The following is a 13,356-nucleotide window of genomic DNA, read 5'->3' as shown; positions in this document are numbered from 1 at the left end:
AGTGTTAATAATTGCTTTCCGGGTTAATCAACTGTTAATCAAGTAAAACGCTCAGGGCTCTCCAGGACAAGGGCTGGGAACCTGTGTAGTAGGGGATGCGTTCAGTTAAGAGGATAAATGGAAATAAATATAGATCTTAATAAATGTCTTCTTAATGAAAAACAGAGACAGCAGAAACAATTACATTAATGCTGGGAGTCTAACTGTTTTTAACAATCATGTTTGTAGTGTCTTTCTGATTTAAAAGTGATTTAAATCATTTAAATTAACTCACTGAACAGAGGCGTCCTTCATTAGCATACATGATTAAGTCAATGTTTGGGAATCAGGGAAACTCCTTGATCTGACTCACAGCCAATCACAGCGCAGGAGGAGGGTTACGTAACACAGACGAGGCGTGAGTTCGTGTTGTTGCCGGAGCGCCATGTTCGCGTAAACAAAAGAAATCATTTCCACACACCTGTACAGCTGTGCGCTTTCACACACCAACTGAGCACCACAGGACACAAAAACAAAACAACAGCCATTTAACGTGGAGCGAAAGAGTTATTAACTACTAAATTAGTTATTAAGTGCTTGTATAGGAGAAGTATTAGGGAACTAGTATAGCTGTATAGAAACAGCACTACGGTACTAGCACTACTACTGCTCCAGGGCTAAGTTTTTTTTTATTGAGAATGTCTGTACTGAAAAGTACTAAAATGTTAAAGCATCTGTGATTCAGCTAACTTTTTGTTTGATTTATTTTTCGACTCTTCCGGTTCACCTTAAAACGCTGCTGAAGTAGCAATGTCTCTCCAGGAGATGGCGATATTTACTAGACTCCACCAGTGAGCGCTACACTCATGAGGACGAGGTGGCCGACCTTAAAACACTGCGGACTGCCAAACTGTTCCTAACAATTTCTAATAAGTCGTAACACATTCTAAATAATTCCTAACGAAAGTCATAACAATCCTAACATTCACGGTCTTAATCCTAACTGAAGTCCTAACCATTCCAAACGGTGCTCGGGGCAGAACAGCCATTGGCTGACACACAGTCACGTGACAGAGCGCGTGATTAATATAATAAAAAGAGGAAACCATGGCTGTTCACGATCTTGAGAGCACGGAGAGTTCACAGCGCCAGCCAGATTTATTATATAAAACAGTTTTAAAGATTTTTTGGATCTTTGGATAACGTCGAGGTGAGTACGAACATTAATTTAGCTAACCTTATTGTTAAATCGGTGGTTTAACAATGACATCAATATTAGGTGCTGGGTTTAATGAGGCTGTAAATCGCGGCGGTATGAGCAGGTCTGCTCGGCTCTCAGTGGCAGCGCTGCTTCAATTATACTACAGAAAACAATAACAATAATAATAATGATAATGACGAAAGTAAAAATACAGAGTGGGACGTGTTTGGTGTTAAAACTCCGGGCGAAAAGAAGAAACTTGGGGAAAAAAAAAAAAAAACCTCGGGAAAAAAAACTCGGTTGGCATGAAAATTACACTTAAAACTGATCAATATTCCTGTCTAGTCTGCCGAGTGTTTCATTTAAACACGAACAGTTATGTCTTTAGTGAAGGTAAACAGTTAGAAAAAGTCGGTTATCTGTCAAAATATTGGATTCAAACAGTAAAAGAGAAACTCCACACTGCTCTTAACTGAATAACTTCAGTAGCTTTAATAAAGATTAATGTATATTTTATATTCTGTTGATTTTTCTGTTTCTGAAAGTTTACTGTACAGTTTATACTGCTTTTATATACCTAAAAATTTCAAGCATTCTTTAGTTTAAACTTTATTATCCACTGTATTTGCCATAGAAAGAAAATTGTCTTTGACACTGGCATAAAAGAAAAACAATAACAACAGATACATACATAATTGGACAACCATACATGTACATGTACAAACAAGCATGAATTATATTCATGTTATAAATCCTGCTACTTAAAATTGGTTCTGTTTAAAATAATCTTTACCATCGGGAACAAAGATGGGGTTTTTTTGTATGTATTTTTTTCTGGTTTTAGAAATGATTTTACTTCATTTGTATCTGTTGTTCAATTGTTCATTTGCCATAAGTTTTGCCCTCTCTTCCATTCTGGTTAGCTAGGGTGGCAACTTTCTCACAATCTTTAAAATGAGCCCAAGTTGTCTGATATTTACCCTGTTGTTTCATATTTGTAGAAACTTTAATAAGGGAAAACAAAGTGATTTTTTTGTTGTTGTTGTTGTTTACATGCAATTACATCACTTCCATCTACAGGTACAAATGAAAACAAGATCAGAAATTGACATGTTGACATTTCTTAATAAAGAACTGAATATTTAATGGGGTGTCCTAATTTTTTTCACATGACTGTACATAGTTTGTGTGTTTGTGTTCATGCAGATCACCAAAAAACTTTGCGGACACGCCTACATTGGTGACAAATATTAGTAACGAGTTTGGCCAAGTTCTGAACTGTGTCCTAACCACTGGTGAGGGAGCTGGCCTAGATGACTTGTGTCAAGGCATCGTCAAGCGTTACAAGGACGCAAGCGAGACAGGTGTGTGACCTTCAATCTTTTCATACCAGGAATTTTTTCTACTCTTTTTTGTATTTCACCCAAGAATGACTGATTTTGCAGTGGATTTTCTCAATTTGGGGGGATATTTGCTTCATTTTCTGGGTTTATTTATTTATTTTTTATTGTATTTTATTTTTTTTATTTATGTTGAGTGCAGGAGGAGGGTTACAGGAAAGCAGCCAGCCCCACAGACCAGAACAGGAAAGCAGCCAGCCCCACTGATCATTACTAAAGCTAGTGAGTGTAATTCAATCATGTGCTCTCTACGTAGCAAAGAAATCAATGTGGAGGTTTTCACTGAACATCTGTCAGACTACCATGCCCAATAATGTTGTGACTAGTGTGGTGCAAAATTCTGGGGTGCAGTTGGACTGCTTCAGCACATTGAAAATGACCATCTATTGACTAGTCTGGAAGACCAAGGAGGAAAAACTGTGGATCCACCTACAGCTCCTCCCACATCATTTGTGATTCATCCTGTAGTTGCACAAGCACATTCATCAGTTGCTGCTGACACACAACAACCCAGTTAGACCCAAGAGCGGCAAGGAGCTCCACAAGGTGCACCCTACATACCATTCAAACCACACATTAATCTGAGGCTTCCAGAAGTGAATTGGGACTTTTCTCCCCAAGCAATTCTGTAGAGTAATTAAACCAGAAGACCAGAAGTGGATAGCACAGTGTCCTTATGACAGCACAGGACAGCTGAAGCAGCAATTTTCACAGAACTGGTTTTATCCACCAAGTCCTTGCAAGCCCACAACTTCACGTCCTGATCTGGATAGTTACTTCAGACAGCGCATGTTCTCACTGGCACCAACGCGGATGTGGGACATTCCTCTGAAATGCACACAGTGCAATGTGAAGATGCACCACTCAGGAATCTGCACAAAAGTGAGGGAAGTCATCGATATTGAATCCAGATATTACCTAATTGGAGCAGATTATCCTCACTGCAGTAAGTGTATGATTCCTGTCTGCCCTTGAAGTATGGCGATTCTTAAGCAACTTGATCCTGCCCATAGAAACAAATTTCTGGCTGTTCTCACAACCCAGCTTGCTCTTGACAGAAAATTTGTCACTCTGTTGAAGCCAAGAACTGTAGGGAACGGCTCAAGTTACTTTGCAGTAAGCACTTGAGGAAAGTCACAGTGAGGAGTGGGACGGACCGTAATCGGTCAGATTGTGGGTTTCACAAGAAGATAAGTACCCTGACCCAGTCTGAAGCAATTTATCAGCGGCCACCAGCTTTGTTGCCCCTACCCCTGGCACAATGGTTTGAGACAGTCCATGCCAACGAGAGCCTGGGTCATCTTGACAAGCTGAAAGGTGTCATTACCTCAGCATGTGGTAGATTCCTGAAACTTGATTCTATAAAGAAGATTTTTATATATATATATATATATATATATATATATATATATATATATATATATATATATATATATATATATATAAAAGGCAAATATGTGTAAATTTCAATTGTGTGTTTGTGTTCATGCAGATCACCAAAAAACTTTGCGGACACCGCTACATGGATAACCAATATTGGTAACGAATTTGGTCAAGTCCTGAACTGTGTCCTAACCACTGGTCAGGGAGCTGGCCTAGATGACTTGTGTCAAGGCATCGTCAAGCGTTACAAGGACGCTAAGGGGCCAGAGCCAGATGTGATTTATGTTTGACAGGGATTTCTGCAGCGAGACAGGCATGTGACCTTCAATCTTTTCATACCAGGAATTTTTTTTCTACTCTTTTTTTTGTATTTCACCCTAAAATGACTGATTTTTGCAGTGGATTTTCTCAGTTTGGGTGATACTTGCTTCATTTTCTTCGTTTTTTTTTTTTATTATTTGTGTTGGAGTGAAAATCTACCAATAATCATTACGTAATTTATGTTAGGAGTACAGGAGTATTCATCCGTTTCATTCACTTGACCTTTTCCGATCATGTACCATATTCATGACCATCAGCGGGAAAACATAATGGCGGCGAATACAAAAACACATGAAGAGATACCAAGAGAACACAGCGATCATTGGATTTGACCAATACCATGTCCCAGAAAACATTCTAACTAAGGGAGTCATACACTGTAGTTTTATAGGCATTCGGTGAGCAGTCCTTACAGGTGTTGAGCTTATACAAAGGCTTAGAGGTGATACTCTCACCTGTAGAGAAGGAAGCCTTCACTAGAGTCAATTCCTGACTGTTAGCTACCTCACACTTGCTTATCACCAAATGGTTTGTCCACTAAGTATATCTTTTGCATTAATCATTTATTATATTTGCATGGTTGCTGTTGAATTCTTAGTCACAAGAAATTCATTGGCTTAGGTGTTTGTCTTTGGAAGAAAAACAAGGCAAAAGGAAGGAAATGGGGGGGAATACAGGAAATTTAATGATTGTTTTCAGTCTTTTCACTTATGTTTTCTTCACTTTTCTACTTATTTTCACTGAAACACATTACTGAAAGGTCAACACTTATTTCACTTTATTTTCCCAAAATATCAAAACAGACATAAAAATATTACGTTTTGTCAAAATGAATGTGTATTCCCTTAATATGAAATTCTTTGTACAAACTTTCATAAAACTAAAAGATTAATCCATGTTTATTACACTTATTTCTCCAAATATGCTTTATTCCAACCATTTATATTATTAATAATTGTTTTGATAAGTAAAGAACTTTTCTCTAAACATATTCACTTACTTTTATAAAAAAAAAATATACAAACAAGTCACAACAAAAGCTTGAAACTAACAAACATTTAAAGCTTTTATTAATTTAAAGCTTTAATTAGCTTTAAAGACTTAATAAAAGAGAGTCTTTCCACTCTGTGATGGTCTGCCCAGATGCTGGACGGTACCATTTTCCTTTAACCTGGGTATGGCCAGTAAGTTTGCTTTTTGACTGACCATGTTTTCCACTCATAGCAGTAGCCTTCTTTTGAGTGCCGCTTCTTTGGTTGTTCCCCTCTTGCCAAACACGCTTGATCCTCAACAGCTGCCTTTCGCAGTCTCCGTGCATAGTGTCGATTCTGAGGCAGCGGTGTTGGAGCCGATGTTTGATGAACCAACGGAAAGGACGACCAGTCAGAAAACCCAGGCCAGGTATTGCCCCAGGACAGTGTTGGACCCTAGGCCAAAAAAAGAGTGAAGCTGGTGCTAGATGCAGTTCCTACCCCAGTGTCTGTGTGCACAAAGGAAGACATTGCAGTCCCAGTTCTTGCACATTTACGCTAGCGAATTACTGTTTCACCCTCATCCTCTTGGAACTCAATGACAGCATGTCCATGTTCCACAGGTGACGATGGGAGCTCTGTAGCTTTTGGCGGTGAATCCTTTGCCAAACTGGCCTGATGGGGAAGCTCCACTCCTTGCTGCAAGGTGTCCCGCTCAGTTCTCTTCTGTCTGTCAAGCAGCCTGGGAAAAAAAAAAAAAAAAACACACACAATCAACTTGTAGTTCAATACATTTATATTTCTGAAGTGCAGTTGCTCATAAGAATATATATGTTCAATATTTTACTATTGACATGAATGTAGGAAGCCGAAACCCATCTCACCAAGAAGACACTGTAGTGTTACTGTATTGTTACTAGCACCAAGTTGGTCTGGTCCAGTAGCTCTCTCCAGTCTTCAAGCAGCTGCTTGATGTGATTGTATGTCATCACAATTGACTGGGGAATGGGAAAGGTTTTTCCTTTGTTGTCTTTAGGCCTATTTCTTGCTTCCTCGTATTCCTTCAAAAGCTTGAGGGCAGTGCATTCTGAAACCCTGTTGGCATCAGGTCTCTGGGCAGCCTGGCCATGAGTGATGAACAGTCTGCAGATAAAAAGATCTGGCAAGATCTTTGCCAAGTTATCCACTGCCTCCCATCCAGGAACACCCCTTGAATCACATCGACCATCCTGAAAAAGGAAATGGGGGGGGATTCTATATTGCAATATTGATTTCAGGTAAAGATTATTTTAAACAGGACCATTTTTAAGTAGCAGGATTTATAACATGAATATAATTCATGCTTGTTTATGTACATGTATGGTTGTCCAATTATGTATGTATTTGTTGTTATTGTTTTTCTTTTATGCCAGTGTCAAAGACAGTTTTCTTTCTATGGCAAATACAGTGGATAATAAAGTTTAAACTAAAGAGTGCTTGAAGTTTTTAGGTATCTAAAAGCAGTAAAAGAAAAAGCAACAGAATATAAAATGAAACTGCATAGTCCTCACTGCATGACTAAAATATACATTAATCTTTATTAAAGCTACTGAAGTTATTCCGTTAAGAGCAGTGTGGAGTTTCTCTTTTACTGTTTGAATCCAATATTTTGACAGACAACCGACTTTTTCCAACTGTTTACCTTCACTAAAGACATAACTTCGTGTTTAAATGAAACACTCGGCAGACTAGACAGGAATATTGATCAGTTTTAAGTGTAATTTTCATGCCAACCGAGTTTTTTTTTCCGAGGTTTTTTTTTTTTTTTTTCCCCGAGTTTCTTCTTTTCGCACGGAGTTTTAATAACACCAAACACGTCCCACTCTGTATTTTTACATTCGTCATTATTATTATTACTATTATTACTATTATTATTATTATTATTATTGTTATTGTTTTCTGTAGTATAATTGAAGCAGCGCTGCCACTGAGAGCCGAGCAGACCTGCTCATACCGCCGCGATTTACAGCCTCATTAAACCCAGCACCTAATATTGATGTCATTGTTAAACCACCGATTTAACAATAAGGTTAGCTAAATTAATGTTCGTACTCACCTCGACGTTATCCAAAGATCCAAAAAATCTTTAAAACTGTTTTATATAATAAATCTGGCTGGCCCTGTGAACTCTCGGTGCTGTCAAGATCGTGAACAGCCATGGTTTCCTCTTTTTATTATATTAATCACGTGCTCTGTCACGTGACTGTGTGTCAGCCAATGGCTGTTCACCGTTTGGAATTGTTAGGAATTCAGTTAGTAAGATAAGAGTAAGATATTCCTTTATTTGTCCCGCAGTGGGGAAATTGCATTTAGCAACAGCAGGGGTACAGTACAGAGAGAGTATGCACACAAGAACAAGATAGATTAAAAACTATTCTATACTATTCTATTCTATACTATAGGATTAAGACCATGAATGTTAGGATTGTTAGGACTTTCATTAGGAATTATTTAGAATGTGTTACGACTTGTTAGAAATTGTTAGGAACAGTTTGGCAGTCCGCAGTGTTTTAAGGTCGGCCACCTCGTCCTCATGAGTGTAGCGCTCACTGGTGGAGTCTAGTAAATATCGCCATCTACTGGAGAGACATTGCTACTTCAGCAGCGTTTTAAGGTGAACCGGAAGAGTCTAAAAATAAATCAAACAAAAATTTAGCTGAATCACAGATGCTTTAACATTTTAGTACTTTTCAGTACAGACATTCTCAATAAAAAAAAACTTAGCCCTGGAGCAGTAGTAGTGCTAGTACCATAGTGCTGTTTCTATACAGCTATACTAGTTCCCTAATACTTCTCCTATACAAGCACTTAATAACTAATTTAGTAGTTAATAACTCTTTCGCTCCACGTTAAATGGCTGTTGTTTTGTTTTTGTGTCCTGTGGTGCTCAGTTGGTGTGTGAAAGCGCACAGCTGTACAGGTGTGTGGAAATGATTTCTTTTGTTTACGCGAACATGGCGCTCCGGCAACAACACGAACTCACGCCTCGTCTGTGTTACGTAACCCTCCTCCTGCGCTGTGATTGGCTGTGAGTCAGATCAAGGAGTTTCCCTGATTCCCAAACATTGACTTAATCATGTATGCTAATGAAGGACGCCTCTGTTCAGTGAGTTAATTTAAATGATTTAAATCACTTTTAAATCTGAAAGACACTACAAACATGATTGTTAAAAGCAGTTAGACTCCCAGCATTAATGTAATTGTTTCTGCTGTCTCTGTTTTTCATTAAGACGACATTTATTAAGATATATATTTATTTCCATTTATCCTCTTAACTGAACGCATCCCCTACTACACAGGTTCCCAGCCCTTGTCCTGGAGAGCCCTGAGCATTTTAGCGTTTTTAGAGCGTTTTACTTGTTTCAACACAGGAAAGGCTACTGAGATACTGATTAACAGTTGATTAACCCAGAAAGCAATTATTAACACTGATTTCTCAGATTGCTGCGATCTGAGGGCAGCTTTGTGAAGTCTGATATTCTCATGTAATGTGAGTAGGAAAGCTGTGGAAGTGGTGATGTAATTTTAAAACGTGTTTCCGACGAGGATGGGATTCGAACCCACGCGTGCAGAGCACAATGGATTAGCAGTCCATCGCCTTAACCTCTCGGCCACCTCGTCCTCATGCCTGTGTGATGTTGCTACTTCAGCAGAGTTTTAAGGTGGCCCGAAAGAGTCGAAAAATAAACGAAACAAAAAAGCTTATTTTTTAATCTAGCTTATTTTGTTAATATATTATAAAAAATAACAACTGCTTTTAAGGTGGACTGAAAGAGTAAGCATCTTGCAGTCTGCTCTTGGGGTGAATTTGCTTGGGTGGTCTGACCTGGCCATGTTGCCAGTTGTTTTAAATGTTCTCCACTTGTAAATGATTTTCCGGACAGTGGAATGGCTGATTACAAATTCTTTTGAGATCTTTTTATATCCCTAAGCAGACTCATAAGCATCATAAGCATCTGAAGGCCTCAGACAGCTCTTTGGATCTCACCATGGTGATACCTCTCACGTCAACAATTAAGAGCAAACCAAACTAAATGTCTGAGGTTTAAATAAGGCAAGCCTCCTTCAAAATGCTCTGTAACGATGTTCTAATAATTTGCACCTGATGTGATACACCTGTAGATAATTTTAGCCATTTTAAATACAAATAAATGTGGGGGTGTCCTTACTTTTTTCCTCGCAAGAAATTGGATTTTTATTTTTTTTAATTACATTTTACAGATCATTTTAAAAAGACTTTTCTTTGGTTTTATTTGTTTAGTTATATTACTTGAATCTTAACAACTGTTTTTAAGGTGGACTGAAAGAGTAAAAAAAAAATTCGGTTCACCTTAAAACACTGCTGCAGTAGCGATGTCTCTCCAGCAGGTGGTGGGTGAGTATTACTAGTATGAGGACGAGGTGGCCGAGTGGTTAAGGCGATGGACTGCTAATCCGTTGTGCTCTGCACGCGTGGGTTCGAATCCCATCCTCGTCGGGAACGTTGTTGCCTGAACGTGAATAGACTCGTTCTATGTTCATACATTAAGTGCCACTGTGCAAATTCAGATTGCTGTGGTTCTCTACTTGTATCTGTGAAAGCAGTGTTCCCTGAATTTTTTTCACGTGATTTCATTGCGTATATTAAATGTAATTTAAAGCTTGAGCTCTGGTGAGAGTACAGGGTTCAGCCTTACTCAGGCTTTGAAAATACATGAGCATGCAGAGAATAACGTTCTTCTAATTACTAAATATCGCCATCTACCGGCGACACATTGCCACTTCAGTTGTATTTTAAAGAGACAAAAAGGCAAAAGAGACATTGTATTGAGAACATCTTATACAATTCAGTTCAATTACTAAGACTGGCTAAGAGACCTACTCCCCCTGGAGAAGGAGTACAGCTCCCGTAGCAGGTCCGCTTGGCAAAGGATTCCCTGCCAAATGCTAGGTGCCTCCCATCTGCACCTGTGGAGCATGGACATGCACTCATGGAGCCTGAAAACCATGAGGGTGAGGCAACGATTGGCCAACATCACTGTGGCAAAACTGGGAATGCAGTGTCCACCATGCAGACAGACACTGGGGTAGGAACAGCAAATGATGCTGACTCCAGTCATAAAGCATATGGGCATCTTTACAGGCCTGGGGTACAGGACTGTCCTGGGTGGGATTCCTGGCCTGGTTCTTCTGGCTGGTCATCCTATCCACAGTGTCAACCATCAGCTCCACCACCTGAGGGGCATGTGCATGTGTGGGGCTGAGCCATGTACTGTGTTTATGAAGCAGTTACAGAGATTATGTACAATTACTAATAATATATTAACAAAACAAGCTAACATAGTACTCTGAAGTGTGAGTGAAAAAAAAGGTTTATTTATAGTATAATCCATAACTAATATTATTGGTGGCTAATAGCAAATGTCTCTCAGGCGTGAGTAGCACCCTTGTAGGTAGGGTACAAGCAATGGTGCAGGACATAGCCTTGATGAAACTCCATCCAGCTTCAATTGAGTGTGCTTGGTCCCCTAGAATACAGAGTATCTTTTTATTTGTTTGTTAAGAGGGAGCAGGAATGCTGGAAGCTGTTTTGAGGCTTTAAAATGTTGTTTTCCGACGAGGATGGGATTCGAACCCACGCGTGCAGAGCACAATGGATTAGCAGTCCATCGCCTTAACCACTCGGCCACCTCGTCCTGTAGACCATTTCAGTTTTCTCTTATTGTTCAGGTATTTATTTGATCCTTTCAGTAACACCTTAAAATACTAGTGAAGTGGCAATGTGTCGCCGGTAGATGGCGATATTTAGTAATTGGAAGAAAATTATGCTCTATATGCGTGCACTGGAAAAAAAAAAAAAAGGTTTTTGAATTTTCTTGATTCAAATGCATACATCGGTTTTACGTAAGTAATGTGAGTTACATGAACAGGGTTTGTTTTTGTAAAGCCAACATGATTTGATCGTGTATTTTTAAAGCCCTGAGCAAAAGTGAACCCTGTACTCTCAGCAGAGCTCATGCTTTAAATAACATTTAGTATCAGCAATGAAATCATGTTTTGATGAGAAACTTAATATTTTAATGTAAATTATACGTAGAATGTTCTTTTAAATCTGTCCGGCTGACACTTTTTCAGTGTGAGTTTGAATCCCATTCTCACTGGAAGCGATGTTTTAAAGACCTCATTGCAACTTCCGGCTTTATTCTTAATGCTTAACCGTGAACAAACTCGTGCAACATTACATCCTAACTGAATACCAGACCACTTTCAGCTTTGCTGCGAGTTTAGTGGACATCACTACATGCTAATGAGATGTGTGGGGAAAGCACTTTGCACTGTATGAGTGATCAACATCAGTATCATGTGCCTGTGGATCATCACTATTGTGGATTTTTCTTTTTTTTCTTCTTCTTTTTTTTTCTAACCTCATATAACCTTAAGTCTATGTGACGTATTAGACTACAGTGACATCAGGTAGCAACTGAATGTCTTGTGAGCCTTGCTGAAAAAAACCCCAGCTAAAACCAGCTGAACACCAGCTTGGCCAGGTTGGGAGACCAGCTTAAACCAGCCAAGACCAGCCAACCAGCCAAGGCAGGGAGCGTATGTGTGTAATTTCTCATCATCTATAAGTTGGTTGTTTGCATTTCTATTAAGAAAAAAATGAAACGCTGATTTCACAGAACATAGTACGAATTTGTTGACTTTTAGGCAAAAGCTTTCGACGAGGATGGGATTCGAACCCACGCGTGCAGAGCACAATGGATTAGCAGTCCATCGCCTTAACCACTCGGCCACCTCGTCCTCATGCTTATGACACTCTCTCGCCACCTGCTGGGGAGATATTGCTACAGCAGTGATCAGTGATTCAGTCGGCTTTTTGTTTCATTTGTTTTTACTCTTTCGGGCCACCTTAAAAAGCTGCTGAAGCAGCAGTGACTCTCAAGTGTATCTTGGACGCATGGGGACGAGGTATGTGTGCGTGGCTGTGAAGAACTAGTGTAATAGTACAGGAGTATAGGGCCAGTACTAGAGTACTAATATACTGTAGTAGTATAGAAATATTAGAATACTAGTATGGGGGCAGCATTAGGGTACTGGTACTACTACTGCTGCAAGGCTAAGTTTTTATTTTTTAATTGAGAAAATCTGTACTGAAAAGTACTAAAATGTTAAAGTATCTGTGATTCATTTATTTTTCGATTCTTTTAGTCCACCTTAAAACGCTGCTGAAGTATCAATGTCGCTCCAGGAGATGGCGATATTTACTAGACCCCATGAGCGCCTCCTGCAGGACGAGGTGGCCGAGTGGTTAAGGCGATGGACTGCTAATCCATTGTGCTCTGCACGCGTGGGTTCGAATCCCATCCTCGTCGAAAGCCTCGTTTTAAAGGTCACAACTTCTGGCTTTCCTAAGTGTGTCAACTTGTATTAAATTACATACAGTTGAATTCCAGGGTATAAAATATATACTGCATAAACTTGGCTTGCTGTGGTTCTCTGCGTGAATCTGAGTCATTGTAATGGCCATTTTGTCAGGTAAAAGGCTGTTTTGAAAAAGTGACATTTAGTGGCACAGGACTCAGCTTTGATGCTTCACAGCTCCACTCAGGGTCGATCCTGAGCTTGGATTACTGTCTGTGTGGAGTTCTGCATGTTGTCCCCTCTGTGTGGTTTTCCTCCCAACTTTTTCAACTCCAAGTCTGAGGGACAATGCGTACATTAAGCTGCTTGATATAGACTGGAATTCAACTAGGATGTAATGCAGTACAAATTTGTACACTTAGTAAAGTGAATGGGTTGAATGCAGTGTAAATTGCACATGCTGTGCTGACAGTGACTAAACACCACAGCAATCTGAGCTTCAGTGTACAAGAGAATCTAACAAGCAATCAAAAGTTTGCAAATCAATATTACCATTTAATTAGCTTTGTTAACATGATATTTTAGATACTGCAATTCTGAAGCAATTATTGCTATTTATTATATATTAACAAAACAAGCTAACATAATTGGATTCTTAAGTGTGAATGAAAAAAGCGAGAATAAAAAACATTTAAGAACATTTAATTCTTTTAAGAAC

General features: G+C 39.2%; 2 long non-coding RNA genes and 5 other non-coding genes across 7 annotated transcripts; 3 read left to right on the top strand and 4 right to left on the bottom strand.

Moving 5' to 3' along the window:
* Positions 1–1,082: 1,082 nt before the first annotated feature.
* Positions 1,083–5,088, top strand: LOC113532335 (uncharacterized). Its single transcript, XR_008305240.1, has 4 exons — positions 1,083–1,189; positions 2,387–2,544; positions 2,723–2,802; positions 4,073–5,088. It is a non-coding gene; the product is annotated as an uncharacterized LOC113532335 (long non-coding RNA).
* A 798-nt stretch (positions 5,089–5,886) lies between these two features.
* LOC128321660 (uncharacterized) lies at positions 5,887–7,474 on the bottom strand. Its single transcript, XR_008305241.1, has 3 exons — positions 7,351–7,474; positions 6,179–6,484; positions 5,887–5,997 (listed from the first exon to the last, which is right to left on the bottom strand). It is a non-coding gene; the product is annotated as an uncharacterized LOC128321660 (long non-coding RNA).
* Positions 7,475–8,833: 1,359 nt separating this feature from the next.
* trnas-gcu (transfer RNA serine (anticodon GCU)) lies at positions 8,834–8,915 on the bottom strand. The gene has a single exon. It is a non-coding gene; the product is annotated as a tRNA-Ser (tRNA).
* A 774-nt stretch (positions 8,916–9,689) lies between these two features.
* Positions 9,690–9,771, top strand: trnas-gcu (transfer RNA serine (anticodon GCU)). The gene has a single exon. It is a non-coding gene; the product is annotated as a tRNA-Ser (tRNA).
* Positions 9,772–10,887: 1,116 nt separating this feature from the next.
* Positions 10,888–10,969, bottom strand: trnas-gcu (transfer RNA serine (anticodon GCU)). The gene has a single exon. It is a non-coding gene; the product is annotated as a tRNA-Ser (tRNA).
* A 1,026-nt stretch (positions 10,970–11,995) lies between these two features.
* On the bottom strand, positions 11,996–12,077 carry trnas-gcu (transfer RNA serine (anticodon GCU)). Its single transcript has one exon. It is a non-coding gene; the product is annotated as a tRNA-Ser (tRNA).
* Positions 12,078–12,567: 490 nt separating this feature from the next.
* trnas-gcu (transfer RNA serine (anticodon GCU)) lies at positions 12,568–12,649 on the top strand. The gene has a single exon. It is a non-coding gene; the product is annotated as a tRNA-Ser (tRNA).
* The last annotated feature ends 707 nt before the right edge of the window (positions 12,650–13,356 follow it).

Source organism: Pangasianodon hypophthalmus, chromosome 19, assembly GCF_027358585.1.
Source record: "Pangasianodon hypophthalmus isolate fPanHyp1 chromosome 19, fPanHyp1.pri, whole genome shotgun sequence".
Lineage (NCBI taxonomy): Eukaryota > Metazoa > Chordata > Actinopteri > Siluriformes > Pangasiidae > Pangasianodon > Pangasianodon hypophthalmus.
This window is presented reverse-complemented; position numbering and strand designations above follow the sequence as displayed.